This window comes from Papio anubis, chromosome 3 (assembly GCF_008728515.1).
Source record: "Papio anubis isolate 15944 chromosome 3, Panubis1.0, whole genome shotgun sequence".
In the NCBI taxonomy this organism is placed as follows: Eukaryota; Metazoa; Chordata; class Mammalia; order Primates; family Cercopithecidae; genus Papio; species Papio anubis.
The window spans coordinates 184,847,868-184,871,888 of record NC_044978.1 but is presented as its reverse complement, the minus strand read 5'-3'; the positions used below and the strand labels follow the sequence as shown (position 1 = coordinate 184,871,888).

Below are 24,021 nucleotides of genomic sequence, written 5' to 3'. Positions count from 1 at the left end.
GGAAGGGGCTGGAGACAGAAGAAAAATAATTTCCCCAGAAGGGCAGAGGGAAGACTCTGTTGCAATAAAAAAGGTAATGATTGCCACCCATTTTGGGGGCCTCTGTGTGTGCCAGGCCTGGTCCTAAATGCTTATTTTGCTTTATCCTTGTGCCAAGGGGAAACAGCTTGGCAGAGGAACAGAGACCCTGGCACCAGATTGCGTGAGCCACCATACTGCCTCTTCTGGGCTCTGTGACTTTGTAAAACTCACTTCCTCTCTTTCTTCAGTTTCCTCATCTGGAAGCTGGTGCCAGTGATGGCTGCCATCTCACGGGGGTACTGTGAGGATTCCACAAGTTTATGCCTGTGGAGTGCTGGCTTGGTGCACTATTGTCCCATTTCCAGATAAGCAGAGTGAGGCATGGAGAAGTCCTGTGATTTGCTCAAGGTTCTCTGGCTAGGCAGGGTCCCAGACAGCATTGAACCCAGGCCACTTGGTCCTACAGTCATTTATTCAATCATTACATTTTGAGGTTTCAAAAACCCCAGCACTGCCTTTACTGGGGATGAAAAAGCAGCTCTGCCACGTGGACTTTGATTCACCTTCATGGCCACTCTTCTCTGTACTGCCTGTCTCTGCCTTCTCTTTCCTGGGTCTCTCTGTGGGTTTGGCCCACATGTAGGTTCTCCACAAGTCCCCTTAGGAACTGTTCTGTTGTGACTTCTGCTGAACCCATTGCCTGGTCCTCATCTCCCTTAACACCCTTTGGGAGGCTTGAAAAGGAGGACAGTTTTTGTAAACTAAAAAGACATTTGTGTGTGCCAATCAGCCTTGGCACTTATCTTACAGGCTGAACAAAATTGAAGACCAGAGGTGCCCCCTCCATAGCCCAAGATTGAAGATAAATCCTGAAATGAAAGATTACCAAAGATTCATCCAGTTTCCTATTCCAAGTCAATCTTCTATCCTTGGATTGTAACCTTGCAGGATCTTGAACTCATATCCTTTCAGGGATCATAGAAGTGAGCACATCAAACCTGCCATGAAAAAGTTGTGGAAAAGTGGGCAATATTGCCAAATGCAAAATATCTGGGCCATATTTTGGTATGAGATCACCATTTGAGATTCCTGGAAGATAGGGAACATGGAGGCCAACTCCCATAGGGATATTATATAAGACTCCAAGCCCTAAGTCAGTGATCTCAACCCTGTGGATCAGTAGTCTCCATGTAATGGGGCATCTTAACCCATTTTGTGCTGCTATAACAGAATACCACAGACTGGGGAATCTATAAAGAAAAGAAATTTATTTCTTAGAGTTCTGGAGGCTAGGAAGTCCAAGGATGAGGGGTCTGCATCTGGTGAGGACCTTCTTGCTATGTCATCTCATGGCTGAAGGCAGAAGAGCAAGAATTTCAGAAAAAAAGAGCAAAAGGGGCTTAACTTGCTTTTAATGCAAGCCCACTCCCAAGATAACTAACCAACTCCTGAGATAATGACATTAATCCATGCATGGGGCAGAATCTTATAACCTAATCACTCTTATTAGGCCCCACCTCTCAACACCGTCACATAGAGGATTAAGTTTCCAACACATGAGCTCTGGGGACACATGCAGACCATAGCATGGGGGATTGATGTGTATATGGGAGGGACCAGTCATGAATATTTTGGCTGGAAGTTGTGTTTGAGAGCTGAAGCCATGGTCCATCATGGCAGGGCACACATAGACCTTTGAATGCTCTGAGAAATGAATATTGAACAGTGTAACTCATGGCAGAAGGTGGAATATTTAAAAGGCAGGACTGCCTGGGTCAAGTAAAAGGTGAACAAACAGCCTGTAGCCTGTGGCTGGCTCCTCTTCCCTTCCCATCCCCACCTTTCACTTTTCTCTCTCTCTTTCTTTCTTTCTTTCTCTCCCTCCCTCCCTCCCTTCCCTTCCCTCCCTCCCTCTCTCCCTCCCTCTCTCTCTCCCTTCCCTCCCACTCTCCTTCCTTCCTTCCTTTCCTTCCTCTCCCTTCCTCTTTCCTCTCCCTCCCTCCTTCCTTGTTTCTTTCCATCTTTCTCTTTCCCTCTTTCTCTCCCTTCCTCCTTCCTTCTCTCCTTTCTCTCTCTCTCTCTCTCTCTCCTTATTTCCTTCTCTCTTTCTTTCTTTCTCTCTCTCCATCTTTCTCTCCCTCCATCCTTCCTTCTCTCATTCTTTCCTTCCTTCTCTCTTTCTTTGTCCCCTCCCTCCCTTCCTTGCTTCATTCCTTCCTTCCTTCCCTCTTTTCTTCCTCCCTGCCTTCCTGCCTTCCTTTCTTCTCTCTTTCTTTGACTGATGTGTTCTGAGCCCAAGCACCCTACTAAGTGGTACCAAAATTGACTCATGAATCAAGAAGAAATAGAAAATCTAAGAAGTACTATAATATGAAAAAAATAAAATCTCTAGTAAAATAAAATCTTTCACAAAGGAAGGACTAGGCCCAGATGGTTGTATGAGCAAATTTTACAAACTTTCAAAGAATGGATCATTCTAATTATGTCCCGAACAACTGTAGCTAGGAATATTAATGCTTGATTTTTCAAGAGTCTCATTTCCTAAAATCTGTAGGTTCAAAGGCAGATTGGCATGTGTTGGAAATCCTCAAATGTTGTGCAGTTCCTTGGAGTTTTAGCATTAAGAAAGAGAGGTCTTGCCTGCATTAACTTTGAATTTTGTAAGTTACCAGTTAAGAGAGATACTCTATGCATTTATACACACCCTGATTTTATAGGAATGGAGGCATATTCAATACGTGGCTCTGCACACAGGGTTTTTACCTTGTAACATATCTTGGACATCATTTTTGAGCATCCTTTTAAAATATATTTTTTAAATAGCTGCATAGTATTCTATCATATGAATAACCATAATTTCAGTAAACAGTAAGGTGATAATCATTAATGTGAATGATAAACATGAAGGTGATTTCCAGACTTTTGTTAATTAAAAAGGTGGTATAATACTTTCTCCCATTCAGATATAATTCCAGGCATCATGAGTATGTCTGTAGGGTAAATTTCTGGAAATGAAATTGCTGAATCAGACAGTATTTCCAGTTATAATTTTGGTATATATTGTTTAATCACAATTGATAAAGTTTGTACCAATTTATAATTCCAGTAACAAGATGTAAGGACCACGTCAAACTCCACAACTTCACTGGCAGTGCTTGACATCGTGATGCATATTGCCAGCCTCCCTTCAGGTAAAGTTCTATTAACTCTGCAAAAATTTGATAAATGGCAGACATCACATTTCCAGATAGTTTTGTGGTAACCAAAAAAGAATTTATTATAAATTTTTATATCACATTGAGACAAAACATTATTTGCAATAAATATCATTATTGTTATGTATTTAAAACATCTCATGTATTAAGAAATCGTACTTTAGATGGGGCCAAGCTGGCCGATTAGAAGCAGCTGTGGCCCGTGGCTCTCACGGAGAGCAGTGACAACTGCGAGTGAATTCTGCACCTTCAATTGAGGTATCCAGGTTCTTGCACTGGGACTGACTAGGCAGACAGCTCGACCCACAGGGAGTGAGGAAAAGCAAGTGGGACGATGGCCCACCCAGGTGGGCACGAGCTAGGGGAGCCCCCAGTCGCAGCCAAGGGAGGCGGTGATTGTGCGACTCTGCCCGGGAAACCACGCTTCTCCCACGGATCTTGGCAACCTGCAGATCAGGAGGTCCCCTCATGAGCCCAGCCCCCATGGCCTGGGTCTGCAGCACAGAGCTGTGTGGAGTCTCCGCGGAGAGCTCGCTGGCTCACTGGGGCATGCTGGAAACCCAGGAGTTTTGCGTACTCTGCCCGGAGAATTCCAGCAAAGCGGGAGATACATCCATGCATTCCCCTAGGAAGGGGGCTGAATCCAGGGAGCCAAGTGACGTCATTCTGAGGCCCCACTCCCACAGTCCTCACAAGTGACGTCATTCTGAGGCCCCACTCCCACAGCACCTCACAAGTGACATCATTCAAAATCATTTTCATGTAGAGGTTTACATATGCGGATCAGGAATCTCCATGTATTACTGTCCGGAGCTGCGTGGCCCGGCCATAGTGATTATAACTGACGACTGACGCCTGAGCTCTATACACTTCCACTCTATACCTCCTCCCTAGATTTACCTTCTTCCCTGTACTGATATCTCATACGCCAGTACAAAATGGCGCTCTTCCGGGTTCTTCATCACCCATTTTCCCGCGCCGGGGAAAATGATCAACTTACTGCGCAGGCGCAACATGACGTCCGACCAAAGAAACCAAAACGTACCTGGCCACGCCCACCGCAGAGCCACCATCATCGCCCCGGCCCAACCTCCGCCCCTGCCGGTCTATATAAGGCATTACACTGCCACCAATAAACGAGACTTGATCAGGATATTGTCTTGTCTCCATTTCTCGTGTCTCTTGTCCCCCCGAATTCCCACTCCCTCTTCTAGGGCCTACATTGACGATCCTGCTGGACGGGACATATTACAAAATTTATGAGAACATAACAAATGTTGATACACACATTTAATTCTGAAATAAATCTTCCAACAAATAAAATTGTAACAAATCAAGAAAATTCTGTAGGTTACACATTTTATGTCTAAAAATACAGGTATTGAACACTCAAGGATGGATAAAAGAAGAAATCATAAGAGAAAACAGAAAATATTTAGAGACAAATTAAAATATGAAATACCAAAAGTTAAGAGATATGTCAAAAACAGTACCATAAGAAAAAAATTTATAGCTACAAGTGATTATAAAAAAATAAGACATCAAATCAACAACTTAACTTTATACCTAATGAACTAAAAACAGAGGGGAAAAGAGGGAACAAAGAAAAGCTAGCAAAATAAAAAATGATAAAGATAGCAGTGGAAATAAGTGAAACAGAGAATAGAAAAACATATCAAAAATCAACAAAACCGAGTTTGTTCTCTGAAAAAATTCAACAAAACTGAAAAACCTTTAACTAGACTGACTAAGAAAAAAAAGAGAATACCAAATTACAAAACTCAAAATAAAATGGGTTCATTACTACCAAAATTTTGGAGTAAATAAAGGATGTAAGAGAGTACCATAAGGAATTGTACACTAAAAAATTGAATAACCTAAATAAAATGAACAAATTCCTAGAAACAAAAAACCTACTAATACTGAATCAGAAAAGTTGAATAAACCTATTCAGCAAGGAGATTCAGCAAGAAGATGGCATCAGTAAACAGAAACTCAGCAACGAAGAAAAGCCTGGCTTCACTGTTGAATTCTACCCAATGTTTAAAGCAAAATGAACGCCAGTTTTTCTCAAACTTTTTCCAAACATTGAAGAGGAGGTAACATTTTCTAATTTATTCTATGAGGCTAGTATTACCCTGACACCAAGCCAGACAAAGGCACCATAAGAAAACTACAAACAAACATCCCTTACAAATGCTGATGCAAAAATCCTCAACAAAATACCAGCAATTCAAATTTAGCAGTACATTAAAAGGATTATACACTATGAATGAGTATAATTGACTCCTGAAATAAAAGTGTGTTCCAACACATGAAAATCAGTGTAATATCACATTAACATAAAGAAGGAAAAAACCGGCCGGGCGCGGTGGCTCAAGCCTGTAATCCCAGCACTTTGGGAGGCCGAGGCGGGTGGATCACGAGGTCAGGAGATCGAGACCATCCTGGCTAACATGGTGAAACCCCGTCTCTACTAAAAATACAAAAAACTAGCCGGGCGTGGTGGCGGGCGCCTGTAGTCCCAGCTACTCGGAGGCTGAGGCGGGAGAATGGCGTGAGCCCGGGAGGTGGAGCTTGCAGTGAGCCGAGATCGCGCCACTGCACTCCAGCCTGGGCGACAGAGCGAGACTCCGTCTCAAAAAAAAAAAAAAAAAGAAAAAACCCTCATGTGTATCTTAATCAAAGAAGAAAAAGCATTTGTCAAAATTTAACCCACATTCATGATAAAATATACTTAATAAACTATAAAAAGGAATAAAACACCTTAACATAATGTTATATTTAAAAATAAAAACACCCAGCGAACACAGCTAACATTATAATGAAAGACTGAAAGCTTTTACCCTAAGATGCAGAGGGAAACAAGGATACCTGCTTTTCCACTACTTTACCATTCTAATATAGTCACTGAAGGTTCGCTAGTTCAGGGCTAGAAACAATAAGGATTTTTATTCACTGTGGATGCGGCCCCGAGTTGTCCCAAAGCGAGGCGGTGCCGCCAACGTCTGTGCTGAGCAGAACGCAGCTCCGCCCTCGCGGTGCCCCCCACGCCAGGGTCTGGGCTGAGTAGAACGCTGCTCCGCCTTCATGGTACCCCGCAGGTCTGTGCAGAGCAGAACACAGCTCCGCCCTCGCGATGCTCTCAGTGTATGGGCTGAGAATGCAGCTCCGCCCTCACAAACGTACAGCGCTGGCGCTGGCGCAGAGTCGCGCGCCAGGCGCGGCGCAGGTCAGCGCAGGCGCAGAGTGAGAGGCCGGCGCAGCGCAGGGGCAGAGTCGCAGACCGGGGCGGCGCAGGCGCAGAGTCGCACGCCAGGCTGGCGCAGGCGCAGAGTCGCACGCCAGGCACGGTGCAGGCCGGCGCAGGCGCAGAGTCGAAGACCGGCGCAGCGCAGGCGCAGAGTCGCACGCCAGGCCGGCGCAGGCGCAGAGTCGCAGGCCAGGGCTGCGCAGGCGCAGAGTCGCGCGCCAGGCGCGGCGCAGGCAGGCGCAGACGCAGAGTCGCAGGCCGGCGCGGCGCAAGTGCATAGTCGCACGCCCGCGCGGTGGGGGCGGGGGAGAGTCGCGGCGCAGGCGCAGAGACGCACGCCGCGTGGGCCTGAAGGGGCGCGGTGCAGGCGCAGAGACGCATGCCGCGGGGCGGGGGGTGGGGGGGTGGGGGCGGCGCAGAGACCGGCGAAACATCAGTAATCTGAGAAGCCGGGCTCAGGTGACCCCTGCTTGCAGCCGCGCACTACAGGGCCCTCTTGCTCACGGTGCTGTGCCAGTGCGCCCCCTGCTGGCGACTAGAGTAACTGCAGGGCCCTCTTTCTTACAGTGGTGGCCAGCGCCCTCTGCTGGCGCCGGGGCACTGCAAGGCCCTGTTGCTCGCAGTATAGTGATAGCACGCCACCTGCTGGCAGTTGGGGACATTGCAGGGCTCTCTTGCTCACAGTGTAGTGGCAGCACTCCTGATGCTGGCAGCTGGGGACACTGCCCGGCCCTCTTGCTCCAAGTGAAGTGGCAGCTGGGGACACTGCCGGGCCCTCTTGCTTGCCTTGTAGTGGGGGCACGCCCCCTTCTGGACGCTGGGGGCACTACAGGAACCTCTTGCTCACAGTGGAGTGGCAGCACGCCCCCTGCTACCAACCAGAACACTCCAGGGTCCTCTTGCTCATGGTGTGGTGCCCGTGCGCCACCTGCTGGCAGCTAAGGACACTGCAGGGTCCTCTTGCTCACAGTATACTCGTCGTACGCCCCCTGCTGGAAGCTGGGGACACTGTCCGGCCCTCTTGCTGGCAGTGTCGTGGCAGCACAACACCTGCAGGCAGATGGGGACTATGCAGGGCCCTCTTGCTCCAAATGTGACGGCTGGCGCCCCCTAAAGGCCGCCTCCTGCACCACTTAAAGTTGGAGCGCCAGTTATTAAGCACCATCAGTTCTGGAAATTGATGTGCCAGTTCTTGTCTAACTTGGAAGAAAGGTTTTCACCAAGAGGCAATACAAAGATGGCAGACAACTTCATTGAAAAAAATACAGTGTGAAGAGCTTATTGTAGAAAAATAGAGAGGAGAAGGCTGATCATGCAGGAAAGCAGCCTAAGAGTCCTGTGCAGGGAATTTTATTTTGGACTTCTTCACATTCCTGCCTCTGTCTCAGGTCTCCGCCAGTTTTCTTTGTCTGGTTTTCCTGCTACTGCCTTAGGTCCCCAACTTGCCCCACTTAGGCTTGTGGGACCTCCTCACTGTTGGTTGAGGCACATGTGTGGTCATCGATCCGAATCCACTCTGGCACCAGGGTCCTTTCCGCCATCCCAGGCAGGGTGACAGTGGTCACCTTTGTACCTACTGCGTCTATCTCTTTTGAATGTGCTTCTCTGACCTAATCTGTACTTATGGTGCCAGGTTTCTTTTAAGAATGTCCCCTTTGTCCGTATCAGCATGTAGCTACCAATATTGTGACATTATTACTGCAGAGTGAATGATGACTGGGGCATCTTAAGAGGAGTTCTAGGGTGTTTCTTTCTGCATAGGTACCTCTTCTCCCTCCTACCCACAGTTGACAAGTGCCTATCCACTCCAGCATTACAGATGCCACCAAATGTGAATTTTTGGTGGTCCCTCCAGGTGAGCCTTCCCAGACTTTCCCTTTTCCAGGAGCTCCCCCTCCTGTTCATGTCTAGCCATCTATCTGCTCTAACAGAGCCCACTACCCTGTGTCTTTCCCAAAATAGTGAGGGAACGATTATTGGAAACCATAGGAAATAATATGCATGTAGATGAAAACTTTACAACTTACACAAATAATCACTCAAAATCATCCTTACACTAAAAATGCAAAACTATACAATTTCTAGAAGAAACTATAGAAGAAAAGCTATGTGCCTTTGGGTTTGGTAATGAATTTTAACAAATGACATAAAAGGTTGATATACACAGAAGAAATGACAATGTGGATTTCTTAATATTTACAGTTTATACTCTGGAAAAGACCTTGTTGAGGGAACAAAAAGACAAGCCACATATTGAAAAAAAATTTTGCAAAACACAGATCTAAGAATTTGTATTCAAAATATATACAAAATTCTTAAAACTAAGCAATAAGTTAAACAGCTCAATTAAAAATGCACACAGTTCTGAACAGATACCTCACCAAAGATGATCTACATATGGCAAGTAAACATAAAAAAAGATGCTCAACATACTAGAGAACTGAAAACCACAATGAGATAGCATGGCTGGTCTATATCTGTTAGAACTGCTAAATTCCAAAAAAAATGACAAATTGCTGAAGGAAAAACAAGAACTCTTTTCATTGCTGGTGGAAGACAGTGTGTAAGACCAGAATATGCCACCCCAAAATATGATGGTAGGAAACCAGAATATGCCACCCCAAAATATGTCCCTTTGGCATAAGAACTATTCTGAGCTGATTACTCTGAAAGAATGCTAAAAAAGGAAGTTCTGAAAACAGAGTAGAAGTTACCCTTGTGTAAGGAAAATTTACATCTATAAACGAAATCCCCATTTAAAAGATATCTCTCTTTCTCTCTCTCTCTCTCTCTCTCTCTCGGCACCAACCAAGAAAAGAAGGATGACTAAATCACTGAAGAGTCTTATGAACAGAGAACGCATGGAGTTAAGTCTGTATAAGAAAACTTACCCTTGTCTACTGTGCTTTTGCTTGTTACCTCCCCACTACTGAGCCTCAATTCTTCTTTCTTTAAGTTGAAGACAGCATTTACACTTAAATTGAAAGCCACCTGCTGGGGATTTACTCATTTTCCCCTGAGTATCTCCCATGTATCCATAAGGTATACATGTTTTTAAACTTGTCTACTTTTTTCTCATTTTAATCTGTAATTTGTTACAGAGGGTCCCATCTAAGAATTCCGTAAAAGTAGAGAGAAAATTATTTTTCCTCCCCTATTACAAGTTGGGCAGTTTTTCCCAAAGCTAAACAAGTCTCATCTTACAATCCAAAAGTCACATTCATAAGTATTTTGACAGCTACTTTGATATTATTTCCAAACAAAAGCTACCATGCAATTATGTACAGAAGTCCTATTCATAATGACCAAAGGAAAAAAAGGAATCAGAAGGTCTTACAACAGATGACTGTGTGGGAACCCACTCAGACATCAAGAGTTGTCATAGGGGCCAAGCACGGTAGCTCATGCCTGTAATCCCAGCACTTTGGGAGGCTGAGGCAGGTGGATCACGAGGTCAGGAGATCAAGACCATACTGGCTAAAATGGTGAAACCTCGTCTCTACTAAAAAAAGTACAAAAAAAATTTGCCAGATGTGGTGGCGAGCACCTGTAGTCCCAGCTACTCGGGAGGCTGAGGCAGGAGAATGCCATAAACCTGGGAGGTGGAGCTTTCAGTGAGCCAAGATCACGCCACTGCACTCCAGCCTGGGTAACAGAGCAAGACTCTCTCTCAAAAAAAAAAAAAAAAAGTTGTTATAAAGATTATTTAAATGAAAACATTTGAGATACCAAAGATGAAGAAAGAAATCTTACCAGAACTTACTTTATCTAATTAAAGCAGAGCTCCCAGAAAATACAGCTGCCATTAACCCCATCCAAGGAGTTTCTTTCAAATTCAGCTGCCAGGAAGACAGCCTACACAATTCCCATTAGCACTGATAAATGAAAATGAAATCCTAAGCTCCCAACTGACTGAACGGACCCCCTCTTGGCTGAGGGGATCCCAGAGTGACTTTCAAAACTGAGTTCTCGGATTTACAGAGGGTCCCATCTTAGAATTCTGTAAAGGTAGAGAGAAAATTATTTTTCCTCCCCTATTACAAGTTGGGCAGGATAGGATGACAGGGGTCAGATACACCTCATTATATCCCCTCCTTTGCTAACCATGATGAGGCTTTCTTCCCTAAGGATTTAACAGAAACAAGCCTTTCAAAGGACTCCACCACTGATTTCAACCAACTGCCTGAAGCTGCCTCTCCTCTCTTGCCTAATAAGAGACCACCCATGATGGAGAGGTTCTGGACAGCGTACACAGGATGCACAGAGCGAGTTTTCATATCCTCTGCTTCAACTTTTAATGTCAGAGGGCTGAAAACTCCACCCTGGGATCATGTTAACACTGCCATTTTTTTGTACATTGGACCCATGAAGGAGCAAGAAACTCAATTGCGCATGCATGCATTTCTCCTTTCATAAATATGCATGACTCCTCCTAGAGCTTATTAAATATGTGTATTTGGCCATGCCACTCAGTATAAATTACTATTTCCTTTACCTCTTCCTTGAAGTGTCTGTTTCTGACTTCTGGCTGGAGGTTATGCTTCCTAGCCTGTCAGAACTATCCTGCAGGCTGCAACCCTTTACAGGAAATAAATCTCTCACTGGGTGCAGTGGCTCATGCCTATAATCAAAGCACTTTGGGAAGCCGAGGCGGGTGGATCACCTGAGACCAAGAGATGGAGACCATCCTGGCCAACATGGTGAAACCCCGTCTCTACTAAAAATACAAAAATTAGCTGGCCATGGTGGCGCATGCCTGTAGTGCCAGTTACTTGGGAGGATGAGGCAGGATCATCGCTTGAACCTGGGAGGTGCAGCTTGCAGTGAGCCAAGATCCCTCCACTGCACTGCAGCCTTGGCAACAAGAGTGAAACTCCGACTCAAAAAAACAAAAACATAATGAAATCTCTCCTTTCCGATTTTATGAAGCTCATCATTCTTCAGTTGACAGCATTAAAAAGTTCAAAAAGACCTTCCATACTCTCCCACAGAAGTCCTAGAAATCTCCATTTTGTTAATCATTTTGGATGCCTGAGAACTTGTAATCCAATGAGTAGAAATGTTGGTACCCCATTTATGGTTGTCATCCTGCCAGTTCTCGGGAGTTTGTATAAGTCTAAATCTGCAAGGGTCTCATCCCATAAGGACCCTTGTCTCTTTCTCTGTTGCCTTTGCCCACTGGCTCTGGCAACTGGGGTCTTTCTTTCTCCTTGGCTATCTTTGGATATGGGGGCTCCATCTTCTGTGCCACCTTAGGGAATGCCTTTTGCATGCATGGCTAAGTCATTAAAAAGTCTACAGTTTGAGTAACATTTTGAGTGAGTACTCTCTGAAGCTGGGTTGGAATCTCAAGCTTCTTTGTCTGAAAGGTAACTCTTGGGATACAAGTTTCTTATCCTAGCTTTGGTTTTGAGGCCTCTCTGTTCTCCTCTTGGGTTGAAAGTTATTCCTGGCTTTTTGTTTCATGGTGTCTCTGTGATCTTGGTCTTGCTCCTTTCATGGGAATTTCTCAGTTGACTAAATTTTCCCTTCTCAAACCTCTGCTGACTGTGTGTTCCACCAATATGGAACTAATTCTGTCTACTTCCTTTCCTGTTTGCATGACTTTACCAAGAATTATTTAGAACTTTAATAGTTCTTTCGAGAAAATTTTGATCTTCCAAATTGCGTCCTTCAGACCTTTCCTTTCCTAACTGAGTCTCTCAACTCCCTATAATCACTGAAACTTTAGGCACCCCACTCCATGCCTTGGAAGCTCTCAGTGTGCTCAAGGATCTGCAAAAGCAAACACCTGAGGCTGAAAAATAAAATAGAAAAAATAAAACAAAATTTAATTCTCAGCTTCATAAGATTATATGTCAAAAGAAAATCTTGAAAATCTTAAAAATCTCCAAAAACATTGGTGAAAAAAAGCTTTAGCCCTCATATGAAGAAGATAAAAACTTGTTCCATTTTCCAGAAACACAGTTATAATACAAACATAAAATGGGGTAAAGACAAAAACCAAGTCTTCGATATAAACTAGTGAATTTTGTATTATTGTCATCACATTAGTCAGGGTTCCCCAGAAAGGCACAATCCGTAGGATATATGTAGATAGACAGATGAGAGAAGGTTCACATAATTATGAAGGCTGAGAAAGTCCACGATAGGCTGTCTCCAAGTTGGGGAACCAGGAAAGCTGGGAGCATTGCTCAGTCCATGTCCCAAAGACTCAGAATCAGTTAAGCCAATGGTGTAACTCGCATTCTGAGGCCAAAGGCCTGAGACCCTGAAGTTCTGATGTCAAAGGCAAGAGAAAGATGTTTCAGTTTCAGAAGGAGATAATTCACCTTTCCTCTTCCTTTTTGTTCTATCTGGGCTCTCAAGCAATTGGATGGTGCCTGTATTAGTCTATTTTTATACTGCTATGAAGAAGTACCTGACTCTGAGCAATTTATAAAGAACAAAGAGGTTTAATGGACTGACAGTTCCACATGGCTGGAGGGGCCTCACAATCATGATGGAAGGGGAAGCAAAGATGTCTTTCTTCACATGGCAGCAGCAAGAAGTGCTAAGCCAAAGGGGAAAAGCCCCTTATAAAACCATCAGATCATGAGAACTCACTCACTATCATGAGAGCAGCATGGCAGTAACCACCACCATGATTCAATCGTCCCCCACCGGGTCCCTCCCACAACATGTAGGGATAATAGGAACTACAATTCAAGATGAGATCTGGGTGGGGACACAATCATACCATATCAGTGCCCATCCACATTGGGTCAGGGTGGATCTTCCTTATCTCAGTGTCTTCCAGAAACACCCTCACACTTATGTCCAGAAACTGTGCTTTACCAGTTGTTAGTATCTCTTAATCCAATCAGGCAGACATCTAGAATTAACCATCAGAATATTTATGCGTGATTCATGGCTAAAATTTCAGGGTGAAAGATCTCTATTTGTGTTTGTATGTCTATTAATGTATGTTCTGTATATGTGATTTTTCTTAACTCTGGATAGCACTGCAAAATTCATTTATAAAATCCTCTAAAAGTGTTCTATTCTAACTTGGCTTGGAAAAAAAATCATTTATAAATAAATATTCCCCAAACTCCTAGAAATATAGGAACTGATCCAAATGTTTTTCAAGTTAACACGATTTGGATAAAACTTAGTTAAATAAGATAAATTTAATGTTTTTTGTGTAATAAAACAACTATGTCTTCAGAGTTACCACTATTCTATTAAATATAAAACAAACGAGTTTCTTTTTTTTCTTTTCTTTTTTTTTTTTTTTTTTTTTGAGATGTAGTCTCTCTCTGTCACCCAGGCTGGGGTACAGTGGTGCGATCTCGGCTCACTGCAAGTTCTGCCTCCTGGGTTCAGGCCATTCTCCTGCCTCAGCCTCCCGAGTAACCAGGACTACAGGCACCTGCCACCACGCCCAGTTAATTTTTTTTTAATTTTTACTAGAGACAGGGTTCCACAGTGTTAGCCAGGATGGTCTTGATCTCCTGACCTCGTGATCCACCCACCTTGGCCTCCCAAAGTGCTGGGATTACAGGTGTGAGTCACCGTGCCCGGCCAACAAACAAGTTTCTATTCTGCTTGAGTGCTTACAAGAAGCTAATATTATACTTACTAGATAATTAGAATCAAATCTATAGGCTTTAAGATTTTAAGTTGTCATTCTTATGAAAAACATTATTTCCTTTTTTTTATGGTGAAAAGATATACATCTATTTAGAATCAGCCACCTGCACACCTGGACTCAGTTTAGATGATCCCAAGTTTGTTGGCAACATCCAAAGCATCGTAATCAGGAGCCAGTCGAACATATGCCTTCTTCTCTCCATCAGGCAGAATCAGGATGTTGACCGTGGCCACATCCACGTCCCAGAGCTTCTTCACAGTCTGTTTGATCCGGTGCTTGTTGGCTTTAACATCGACAGTGAACACAAGCATGTTGTTGTCTTCTATCTTCTTCATGGCTGATTAAGTGGTCAGTGGAAACTTGATGATAGCATGGTGGTCAAGCTTGTTTCTCCAGGGGGCGCTCTTCCCAGGATATCTGGGCTGCCTCCGGAGTCGCAGTGTCTTGGGACGCTGGAAGGTGGGTGAGGTGCAGATCTTCTTTTTTTGGGAGTCTGTGGACACATTTCAACACTGCCTTCTTGGCCTTTAAAGCCTTTGCTTTGGCTTTGGCTTTAGGAGGGGCAGGAGCTTCCTTCATTTTTGGTGCCATCTTGTGAAAAGCGAAAAACATTCATTATTTCAATAATAAGTTTTTTACAGTAAATCTGTCTAATAGTAGTTTCCAAAATACTTTTGGTAATTTTTAACCTTAAAGTTAAGCTAAGTAAAATATTTCCATTAAATATCTACATCATTTATAAATAAGATACAATACTAAAACATTAATTACTGAACATAAGTAATTCAAGTTTACATACTTTTGGCTTCTTATTTTTACAGAGAAACTAGATATTTTGGCCTGTTAATAAACATGTTTTTGCCTACCACACTGAGAAACTCAGACGGAGTGACACTCAGTCTCAAAAAAGAAAAAGAAAAAAAAGAAATATCTTTCTCTTAAGTTAACTCTTGTTTTTTTGTTTTTTTGTTTGTTTTTGTTTTTTTGAGATGGAGTCTCACTCTGTCGCCCAGGCTGGAGTGCAGTGGTGCGATCTCGGCTCACTGCAAACTCCGCCTCCTGGGTTCACACCATTCTCCTGCCTCAGCCTCCCGAGTAGCTGGGATTACAGGCGCCCACCACCACACCGGCTAATTTCTTGTATTTTTTAGTAGAGATGGGGTTTCACCGTGTTAGCCAGGATGGTCTTGATCTCCTGACTTCGTGATCCTGCCCATCGTCGGACTCCCAAAGTGCTGGGATTACAGGCGTGAGCCACCACACCTGGCCATCTCTTAAGCTAACTCTAAATCACAACAATTTTAGTAGATTACTGACTTTTCGTAAACATGAAATAGAGCATTTACTCTTGTTTCCATACTCACCCAGTGCCTTGCACCTTTCTCTAGAATTGTTGACATATTTCTGTACTCGAATGACTCTTACTTCCTCTATGAGCAGATATAGTTGTTAGCAAAAGTCCAGTAAAAATCTGTTCACCTTGTAACAGGACATAATTGGAAGTTTTACTTTGGAGCTAGTATCATACCTGCAGTAGGCTATGGTTACTAGAAATAGGCCTCATGATTTAGCGACAGTGTACCTCAGACTAGTTATCAGACCTTTAGCAATTGTAGAGGAACTAAGGTCTCGACTTTTAGTGGAGGTCATATTGGATTCTTACAAAGCACTCTGAGAAAAGCCAGTCTGGGATACACCTAGATGTGAAAGGTGGGCCCGTGTCACTTTGCAGCCTTATAGATTTCAGTAACGGAGGAGTCATTTCCTTGTAGGCCCAGGATATTTCAGGTGGCTATTTTGAGGGCCTCAAGCTAGACGAGTGAAGGTATCAGTGAGCATAAGCAAATATAAGGATCTGAAGCTGAAAGTTTGATGAGTATGTTCTTGAGCTTGCCAGCTCTTAGCCTCAATAAGGTTCCTCATTTTGAACAAGTCCAATCTGAGATTCAGTATGAAAACTTGCTAGCAAGTTTGAAGTCTTGTAAAGCACAGAGCTATCAGTGGTCAGACTCTTGTTCTTAGCTGCACTTACATAAATGATTCAGGCAAAATCTAACAAGGCTGAGACTTATTTTTGAAACAAGAAATAATCTTACTTTGATTATCTATGATCAAAGAATGATGGTTACTACAGAGATAAATTTTATGTCCTTCGAATGGAAAACTGTAAGTCGGATTGGGCATGGTGGCACCATGCCTATAATTCCAGCACTTTGGGAGGCCAGGAGTTCAATGACCAGCTCTGGGCAACATTGGTGAAACCTCATGTCTATTAAAAATCAGACAAAATTAGATGGGCATGATGGCATGTGCCTGTAGTGCCCAGCTAAGCTTCATTGGCCCAGGCTGAGGAGGGAGCGATCGCTGTGGCACCCAGGAGGTAGCAGGTTGCAGTAAGCATGAGATTGGTCACTCTTTTGCATCTCCAGCCTGGGAGATCAGATGCCAGACCCTGTCTGGCAAAAAAAAAAACATTCTTTGAGGACAAACTCAAACGTAACGTAAATGACGGGTAGATGGGTGCAGCAAAGCCAACATGGGGCACATGTAGTACCTACCCAGTAACAAACCTGCAGCATTGTGCACATGTACCCTAGAACTTAAAATAAAATAAAAAATTTAAATCAGAATAAAAGGAAATCTTATAAGCCCTTTCCCAACTGCAGGGGCCTGGTAAGTTCAATTAACTCAGCTTTTTGAGCTGAGGTAGAGGCCAGCAAGGCTTGTGCCTTGACTCTCTTGTGCTGACTAATAATAGCATATCTAGCCCTCCTGTTTTCCCGATGCATAAAACAACTTGCATCTGTTAACCACTCTTCCTTGGGATGATCAAGGGATTCATCTCTCTTAAGTCTGGCCTGCTAGAATAAATTTGTTTCATAACCTGTGACATGCTTTGGCTGTGTCCACAGTCGAATCTTATCTTGAATTGTAGCTCCCATAATTCCCATATATCGTGGGAGGGACCCAGTGGGAGGTAATCGAATCAGAGGATGGGTCTTTCCCATGCTGTTCTTGTGACAGTGAATAAGCCTCATGAGATCGGAGGTTTATTTATTTATTTATTTTTGAGACATAGTCTTGCTCCATTGCTCAGGCTGGAGTGCAGTAGCATGATCTCGGCTGACTGCAACCTCTGACTCCTGGGTTCAAGCGATTCTCCTGTCTCAGCCTCCCAAGTAGCTGGGATTACAGGCGCCCACCATCATGCCTGTCTAATTTTTGTACTTTTAGTATAGACGGGGTTTCACCATGTTGGCCAGGCTGGCCTCGATCTCCTCACCTCAGGTCATCCACTGCCTTGGCCTCCCAAAGTGCTGGGATTACAGCTGATGGTTTTATAAAGGGGAGTTTCCCTACACAAGCTCTTTTCCCTGCTGCCGTGTAAGAGATGTGACTTTGCTCCTCATTTGCCTTCTGCCATGAGTGTGAGGCCTCCCCAACCATGTGCAACTGTGAGTCAATTAAACCTCTTTCTTTAAATATAAATTATCCAGCCTTAGATATGTCTTTATTAGCAGCATGAGAACAGACTAATACAACGTGTATGCCAGAAAGGCTAGGAGCACCTGTGGACTCTGGCAGATAGGTAGCTGCGTTTATGGTTTGGCAGGCTTTAAGGGTTACGTCTGGAGTGTCTAGCAATAAGGCCTGATGCTTTCATAAATATTCTCCTATTATCCACTGGTGCCCTTTAGCTTCTAGGACCACCTTCCCTTGGTGTGGGGTCAAAAACCTGTAGGTGCTGTTCTAATGTTAGTTTATTAACTTTGCCTACTAGAAAAGTGGTAGCAGCAATAGCTCTAAGACATCAAGGCCACCCTGAGGCCACCTGGTCTATCTGCTTAGAAAATTAGGCTACTGGCCTTGGAATGTCCCCCAGTTTTGGGACAAGATTACCCAAGGTCTATGCCTTGCTTTTTGGCTACATAAAGGAAAAAATGCTTCGTCTAACTTGGGGACTCCCACGGCTGCAGCAGAGCCCAATTTCTCCTTGAGAGTAATGAAGGTTTGCTTGCAGTTCTAATTACATTCTAGGAGTTCTAAATCTTTCCCTTTAGTGTATCATATAAAGACTTGGCTACATATCCAAATCTGGGTACCCATAAACAGCAGTACCCAGCCATCTCCTTAAAAAGCCCACAGTCATTTGTTGGGCTGGGACCCTTGGATGACTAAAATAACTTTTATCTTCTAGGGATGTTGATCAGTTGTAGAGGTTAAGATAGATTCCAAATATTTAAGTCTTTGAGTCAAAATCTGTGCCCTGTATGGTGATACCATGTATCTGCAAGTTCCCAGAAAATTTACCAACTTAACAGTATTATTATTTGAGTCTTCTTTAGTTGAGCTAGCAATGAGCAAGTCACCTACATTCTAATAATTTTGTCCCTTTCCAACTGTAGATTTCTTAAGTCCTTAGCTAGAGCATTTTCAAATAAGTGGGGGCTATCCCAGAACCCTTCAGAGATGACTGTCCACGTTAGTTTTGAGGCTGAATGTGTATCTGGATCAGTCCATTCAAAGGCAAACATATTATGAATCTGGATGCAATAAGATGCAGAAAAATCCATCTTTCAGATTTAAGAATGTAAACCAGCTTGCATCCCCTGAGACTTGGTAAGTATTGGGGACAATGAGTTGTATAGAGACAACTGCATTTATTAATGCTCTAAGGTTTCTGACAAATCTGTACTTGCCATTAGGCTTTTCATCTGGTGACGTGCAAGTATTGTAAGGAGACTCTCATGGCCTTAGTAACTCATGTCATTAGGCTTTTCATCTGGTGACGTGCGAGTATTGTAAGGAGACTCTCACGGCCTTAGTAACTCATACGGCAAGAATTTGGCAGTAAGGGGTTGAATTTCCCCACTCATGCTTCTTGCCTTAAAATGTATTGTCTCTTCTGAGGGCGAGGAGCACTAGGCTGAAGTTGGATTTGAATGGAAGAGGTGTGTAGTGAGTTTCCCAAAGCCTGTGTGGCCCAAACCTCAATATTTACTTGAGACAACACCTCAGGTGGTAAATGTGACAGCTCATTCTTAACTTCTTTTTTCCCCTGAGGGGTCAGGAACAAAAGTAACACTCTCTATGCTTTATGATCTGTGAAGGTGACCATGACTTGGTCTGAGTCAATAAACCTCTCCCCAGTAAGAGGTCAGGCATTCAGACAGTACTAAAAAGGCAGGTGAGAAACCCAGAGGCCCTGGAGGACAACTTAGAAGATATGAAAAGCAGTGTTTTTGGGCTTGTCCATCATGAGAAGACAGGAGCCCATTGTATTGAATCAGGACAGAGTCATCTGCTCCCATATCTAATAAGAAATTAATGCTCCTACCTGCCACTTCAAGAGTCACCTGAGGCTCCTCCATCTCTTGATAGATAATAGTCCAATGGGAGTGGAGGTAGGAAGTATCAGGCCCTACCACTTTTGAGTCTGCTGGGCTCTGATGATGACTCCCTTGGAAGCACAGTGCATTTCCTTCGGCAGTGGCCGACCTTCTTACAGAAGGCACATTGATTGATATCCAAGGCACAGTGGCCCAGAGGCACAGACTGGGACTTTTACCTTCTCACTTCCTCTGCGAGGGCCAGGGGTTAAGGGGCTGCCTCTGAAGTGGTGGAGAGCACAAGGCTGCAGCTAGAAGCTGGGCCTCTTGGGAGATTTGCTTTATTTTATGTTTTCTCTGCCCTATTCCTGTGATGGAAAACTGCAAAATCCAAGTCTAAAATCTGATCCATGGGAGTCTGGAAGCCTAAGGCTGCTTTTGGCAGCTTCCTGCAGATATCAGAAGCAGACTGGGCTATAAAATAAACTCCTAGCAATGCCTGTCCCTTCTTTGAGTCAGGGTCAGTGTTAGTGTATTTCCTCAAAGTCTAAATTATCCACCCTTGTAATAAGGCTAGGTTTTCATCTTTTCCCTGAGTAATTTTCCAGACTTTGTAAAAATCAAAAAGCTTTATCACACTTTTTTTATTCCTTCAAGGAGTCAAATGATCATAATTTTTTCTCTCTATGTCCCACTTTCTTCCTAATTCATTTCCCTTTTCTAGATTCTAGTTCTCTTTTGGGTCCTAGTCAGGCACTGCTGTGCCTCCTACTTGATAGGTGTCAGGTCCCTGGTTGCAGGCTGCCACCCTGTTAGCTTGTGCTCTAGTCACTCCCATAATACTCTGCTTTTCTACCATGCAGCAGGTGAACATAAATATATGCAAATCTTGCCTGGTCAGATCATACATCAAGATTAGCCTCTCAAATTTGTCTATGAATTTTCCTGGAACTTCTGAAAACTGTTTTAGTTTTTCCTTGCATATGGCTAACTCAGACATAGAAAAGGGTCCGTATACCTATATAGTGTCCCTATTATCATCTGTCACTTCCCAGAGAGGGCAAACATTCAACTTTGCCAGCTGATAAGAGGCCCCACTGCGTGTTGTTCTGGTGAAGCTCAGGTGTTTTGAGAGTGGGGTATGTATGTAAGCCAGGACTCGAAGGGCAGGGAGAAGATGATGACAGGACACTAGAAAGCTCTGGAAAACCAGAAGAAATTAATAACATGTTGCACACCTCACCAGAACTGGAAGGAGTCTGACTGTGTTCTTATGGGGTGCTCGAACTGACAGGGGAGAGTTCAGCCCCAGCTAAGAAAAGCCTAATATTAAGAGGCACTTGCATTAAAAGGGTAATCAATTATCTGCCATCCCTATTTTGTCTTTTCCTCAATCAAACATATAGAAACCCATTTAAATTTTTTATCCTGACCAAGCATCAGAGAAGCCTCTATGTAAAGTATTTCCTCCTATTTAGTTTCTCTTCTATAAAACAAATTAAGCTGCAAAAAAGGGAGTCAGACTGAACAGGGGAAATGGGGAGGCTATAACTTGTGTATTGTAATGTATTAGTCCATTTTCACACTGCTATGACAAAACTCTTTCAGGAAAAAAGTGACATGCTGGGTTTAGAAAGTAGTGTCCAGCTGCCCTATATCAGCTCATCAAAGATGACCTTAAGGTTAAGAAATGAGAGAAAACTGTTAAGAAAAAGTCTCATGTTCTCCATCTTGAGGCTAATTGTTTGCAGGCGGTTGTCATAAAAGAGGCTGTCACTAAACAGGCATATCTGATCCTATCATGTAGGGCTGTTAAATACCACATTTCAACTCCTAGTCATAATGATGGAGAGGTTATTGCTGATCTTTTCTGATAACTAAGGTACAAAAATACTAGGTTCCAAGACATCTCTTTTTTCAGTGTCACTTGGACCAATGGCAAGTTAAATAAGCAATCAGCTAAAAGTCAGAGGATCACTGAGAAAGTAAAAGCTAAACTGTTTGGGGCCTCTTTCTTGGGGCAGCCTCCAGGCTACTACAAAACAGAATCGGTGAGCAGAAAGGTGACAAGATGCAGAGCACTCAGGTAAGGGACAAAGAGCACAAGGTGGACAGTCCAAAAAGAGAAAGTGGCAAACATCTTCTTTAGCTACTTTACACTGTTGGTGGGACTGTAAACTAGTTCAACCATTGTGGAAAAGAGTGTGGCGATTCCTTAAGGATCTACAACTAGAAATACCATTTGACCCAGCCATCCCATTACTGGGGATATACTCAAAGGATTATAAGTCATGCTGCTATAAAGACACATGCACACGTATGTTTATTGCACACTATTCACAATTGCAAAGACTTGGAATCAACCCAAATGTCCATCAGTGACAGACTGGATTAAGAAAATGTGGCACATATACACCATGGAATACTATGCAGCCATAAAAAAGGATGAGTTCGTGTCCTTTGTAGGGACATGGACGCAGCTGGAAACCATCATTCTCAGCAAACTATCGCAAGAACAGAAAACCAAATACCGCATGTTCTCACTCATAGGTGGGAATTGAACAATGAGATCACTTGGACACAGGAAGAGGAACATCACACACCGGGTCCTATTGTGGGGAGGGAGGAGGGACGAGGGATAGCATTAGGAGATACACCTAATGTAAATGATGAGTTAATGGGTGCAGCACACCAACATGGCACATGTATACATATGTAACAAACCTGCACATTGTGCACATGTACCCTAGATCTTAAAGTATAATAAAAAAAGAAAAAACTTGCCTTCCTGGAGGGTATTTGTAGCTAAAAATAAACTAGATTTCAACTTAGATTGCCACTAAAATACATTATAAACTACAAAGTATTACAAAAATACATATATAATATTAAGGCTATATGTGTATCTAAATTTTACCTAAATCTGAATTTGCTTTATTTGACAAAGTCTATAAACAACCCCAGGACAATAAAAATTTTATCCTTAGAAAGTTTGTACCAATCCCCTTTCATCCTATCCCCAACTGCACCTGCCTATGGGTTCCCAGCCTGCCCAGGCTCTGTAGCTTCCATACACTTCTTCCATTTCCAACCGCTCCTGTGTTGTATATTTTATAATAAATGGTTAAACACAAGTACAGTGTTTGGCTGAGTTCTGTGAGTATTTTAATCAAATTCTTAAACTTGAGAAGGGGGTTATGGGAGTCCCCATTTCTTAGTAGCTCAGAAGTATGTATGGGTACTTGTAGTTTGTGACTGGCATCTGCAGTAAGAGCAGTGTTGTGGGACTAAGCACTGGACTCTAGGGCCTGTGCGGACTTTGGGTGGTGTGAGATGTAAAATGTTAAACAACTAGTTGGTGTTGGAGAACTGCTTTGTATTCCTCAAACTCTACAGATGTAGTGTTAGAAGAAAGACATCGGCCAGGCGCGGTGGCTCACATCTGTAATCCCAACACTTTGGGAGGCTGAGGTGGGCAGATCACAAGGTCAGGAGGTTGAGATCAGCCTGACCAATATGGTGAAACCCCATCTCTACTAAAAATACAAAAATTAGCCGGGCATGGTGGTGGGTGCCTGTAGTCCCAGCTACTCAGGAGGCTGAGGCAGGAGAATCACTTGAACCCAGGAGGCGGAGGTTGCAGTGAGCTGAGATCGTGCCACTGCACTCCAGCCTAAGCGACAGAGTGAGAGTCTGTCTCAAAAAAAAAAAAAGAAGAAGAAGAAGAAGAAAAAGAAAGAACAAAGAAGAAGATATCACAGGGGCTGGAGCTGGAGAAAGACTGGGTGTCTGGGGAAGAAAGGCTCTCTTCTCCTGTATATAGGCTGTCACACTGCACATTCTCCTGTGATTCCAGATCTTCTCCCCAGGTGAGAGGGGACTAAAAACTTCAGAACAGACCCCCTTCGCCTACAGCTACCATCACATACATTTCACTCACTTATAAACATACTCTTAGGAGATATTAATGTGGCCATGCCCCTCCCAGAACTAAGTACCGCCCTCAGCAATCCCATCACAGTGCCTTCTCTTCTAGTTTCTTGCCAAAAACCTACACAAGTGCCCATGGGTATCCTGGTTTAGTTCTACCCTCAGACCCTGAATCTGCAGCAGCAATCTGTTCTCTCCACCACCTGTTAATAATCTCAACTGCCTGCATGGACACAGGAGTAATTCTGAGTATAGCCCCTCCTAGACCATTATCTTTAACACAAATCAGTCCTTCCACCTACCTTTTACTCTCCCCCACTCATGGATTTTTGGTGGCTCCTTTCTCTTTTCTACATTTTTCCCCACAGCCTCTCTTTTACATGTACACAGTGTGTCCAGGATCACCCATTAGATACCTAAATCCAGTGTATACTGAAATTCAGATGTCTGGAAGTTCAAGATCATGTCCATAATCCGGCTGTTGCTTTTCTTTAAAAAGCATTTAGCCTACATGTACATTTTTCTTTGCTTCTTTTGAAATATACATATATACAAATTATTTTAACAGCTAAATAAACCTTAACTTTTTTTTTTTTTTTTTTTGACTCAGGATTCTCTTTACCTAGGACCTGAGAA

At 43.4% G+C, this 24,021-nt stretch overlaps 1 pseudogene; it reads right to left on the bottom strand.

Moving 5' to 3' along the window:
• Positions 1-13,980: 13,980 nt before the first annotated feature.
• On the bottom strand, positions 13,981-15,037 carry LOC110740834 (annotated as a pseudogene).
• Positions 15,038-24,021: the final 8,984 nt, after the last annotated feature.